At 37.2% G+C, this 3,243-nt stretch overlaps 1 long non-coding RNA gene across 1 annotated transcript; it reads right to left on the bottom strand.

The window, feature by feature from the left end:
* Positions 1-1,416: 1,416 nt before the first annotated feature.
* On the bottom strand, positions 1,417-2,725 carry LOC104966977 (uncharacterized). The gene is made up of 2 exons (XR_800710.1): positions 2,539-2,725; positions 1,417-1,807 (listed from the first exon to the last, which is right to left on the bottom strand). It is a non-coding gene; the product is annotated as an uncharacterized lncRNA (long non-coding RNA).
* Positions 2,726-3,243: the final 518 nt, after the last annotated feature.

Genomic DNA, 3,243 nt, shown 5'->3' with positions numbered 1-3,243 from the left:
ACAAATGTAACATTTGTGATATTGGGCTATATAAATAAACATTGATTGATTGATTGATTGATACTGCAATACGAAAACACCGAGAATGTTTGATGGAAGATATTTAAAGTTTAAACGCTTTCGTTATTATTTATTTTTAAGCATTTGTTAGACGCTTTTATCCAAAGCGGCGTACATACTCAATACTGTGGACAATCCCCACAGGAGCAGTTTGGGGTGAAGTGTCTCAGGGACACAACGACATGCTGACTGCAGTGGGGTTTGAACCTGTGCTCCCCTGATCCCAACACCAACGCACTATCCACTGCACCACATGCCTCCCGTAAGTCAATATTCATTTATTAAAATCTGTCCTCCCGGAAACAACTTAAAGGTGGGGTATGTAATTCACTTCAGAAACACTTTTTGTTATATTCCATGGAATGCTCTTAACATCCCGATAGCAATGAATATCTGAAGTGCTTTGACAAAGAATCCATTAAAGAATATCATCTGGAAGCCGTGGCGCTGTAAAAAGCACGACCAATCATCTGAGCCGGCCCGGCTAAAGTAACTGGATGGCCTACCTGCCTGTCAGCCTTCCATCTGTGCACAAACTTATCTGGTGCCCTCATTGGTCATGTGCGCGTTCGTGTGTGTTGGAGGAGGGGCTCTGTGAGGAAGGGGCAGATTTTTTCCGGCTGTGTATTTTCAAATTCTAGCGCACTCGAGCTGGTTTCTCCAAACTTACCTACCCCACCTTTAATGAATCACCATTTATAATCCAGCCGTATACAAACATGCGCAGTCCTTTTGTTTGTAGCAGAGTATTTGTATTTTGTGGTATTAATATTTTTACTGAAGTAAAGAATCTGAGTACTACTTCCACCCCTTGTTAAACTGGATTTGGCATTTTAGGCATCATTGTAATCAGTTTGCATCAGAATGTTAGCCTTTGCAGACCATTAACATGCACTAAACCCTACGGAAGAAACTACAGGAGAGGGAACACCACACAAATCAGAATAGACCCTCTTTAAAAGCTGCACGACGGCGGCATTCAGAGTCACATAATGCGAAACAAGTGACCTGTGAGGATCAGACGCTTCTTATAACGACATTCCTAATGCTTTAAAGACAGAAACGTGAAGAGATGACTTTTCCCAGGAGAGATATGAAAGCATGCAGAGATTTCCAGAACGTTTCATAGTCTTTTATTCATGGGAAGCTTGTGCTCTCAGTAGAAACATGTTCATTATGAGAAAAGACTCTCAGCCTGCGAGATTTCCCCCTCGTTAAAACAATATATCCTCTTTCTCATATCAGTGTAAACACGCGTGTCCTCGTCTGGGGAGAAAATAAAAAACAACTTGTAAAAGAACAATAACACAAAGATTTGAACTAACCAACAGTAGTTTTGTAGAAAGCAATCAGAGGAAGCATTTATTTAGAAACTTTATTTTCCACTTTACATTCTTTGTCTCCTCAAATCCAATTAATGTCCAATTAAAATGCCCTGAACGAACCATAACATATATAACACATTTACATCGAGGTCTTTCTTTACTGGGTTCAACACACCATGGTTTTACCAACATGTGAGGGTTATTAGAACAGATTGTGCACGTTTTGTAATCTTTTTTTTTTAGTGGTATAGTTACGAAACGGTTGTTATTCAAACACAACAAGCAAGATGAACCATTTTGCAATTAGCACCGTTACTGTGATTTATCTTTTAACTTAGGGATCAGCACCTTGTCCCGTTAGTAGTGACGAGCAGTTTTCGTAGAGCGAGGAATTTAGACGATGAGGTCTTTGTCCATATCCTCTGCAAACACAAAAACATTTCAAAAAATCATGAGAAAATTCACATTCTGATAAAAGGGAAATAAGGACTTTCATAAAGCGTAACAGGAGTGGTTAAAAATACTTATTAATACATAAAAAAAACACAAAAACGACCAAAATGTGCAAATGCAATATCTTACAAATGTAATCAAATTAATTAATCATTATGTATAATCACATTTTATGTATTAAACAAGTATTTTTTGTTAATTAAAGAACATACATATTTCTTCAGAATGGGCAGAAATCTGTGCAAATTAATATCTTACACATTTTATTCAATTCATAACTATTGACTTATTTTTAAATATTTTTAAGTTTGTTAGAGTTTTGATTATTTAAGGAGTAATCGGATAAAAAAACAATACATTTCAACAAAGTAAAATCTACACATAGTTTTTCCAATGCATGAAAATTAAGCCAAAAAAAACGAATTTTTAAACTTTTTTCTTGTGATATTTTTCTCTGTTTTCCATTAAAGAACAAACAATACCTAATATTCCAATTGTTGCTTTTCATATCGTCTTTAACAGTGAATGTATGTAACTCTGATGTACTATAGGAACTGTAGCCAATTAAAGTAAGAAATCAAATATGTTTAAATAGTATTAAAGTACTTCTTGGTGCAGTTTAGCTATGCTTTTTGCATTGTATTAAACGTGATGTTTCTGTTGTTTGGTGATCCTCTCCATGCACACGGTGGATACTCACGCTCTTTGATGCCGAAGCAGTTGGACCACTCCTCCAGGGCGATGTATTTATCGTTGTCGGTGTCGCATTCCTCGAAGAATCGGGTTGTGCAATGCTCCATCGGGATGAGAGGGGCGCGCAGGGGGGAGAGCTCAGAGTGGGTGAGGTACCTGCATCACGAAATATAATGAAATATGTCAGAAACACTGAAGACACCTTTCATTTTGGTCTCACAAAGTCACTTTTTCCAGAGTGGGTGAGCTACCTGCAGAGATACAGTAAGCTGAGATGCATCCTGAAATATTATCCAATAACTTTGTATTTCTTTCATGTTGCCATAAAATACATCAGTGAATGAACAGAAGTACTTTATGAGCTGAGGAGTTGTCAAAAGCTCACGAGGAAACAGAAGCCATTAACTTTATATTTGATTATATTAAAACAAGTGAAGCAAGTAAATGATCTTCAGTCTGCTCCTCGACCAATGATAATCGAGATGGACTAATAATAGCCATGTTCGCTTTTTTATATTCTTGATGATCATTTCCAGGGAGTGACTTTGCAGGAATGAGTCCTTAGCCCCGGGAGTTAGTCAGCAATTTAGCACTTCTGATTTGCTCGCTTCGAAGTCAATGGTTTATAAAAAAATGTGTTTTTGTTAGTTATCCTAAAATAAGGTCTGCGGTTTACACAAGCTGAAGAGATTTAACGTTGTGTTCTACGACA

This window comes from Notothenia coriiceps, unplaced genomic scaffold (genome assembly GCF_000735185.1).
Source record: "Notothenia coriiceps isolate Sejong01 unplaced genomic scaffold, NC01 NC01_scaffold00002286, whole genome shotgun sequence".
Classification (NCBI taxonomy): Eukaryota; Metazoa; Chordata; class Actinopteri; order Perciformes; family Nototheniidae; genus Notothenia; species Notothenia coriiceps.
Note: the sequence above shows the minus strand (reverse complement) of the source record. Positions and strands in the feature narration are given on the sequence as shown.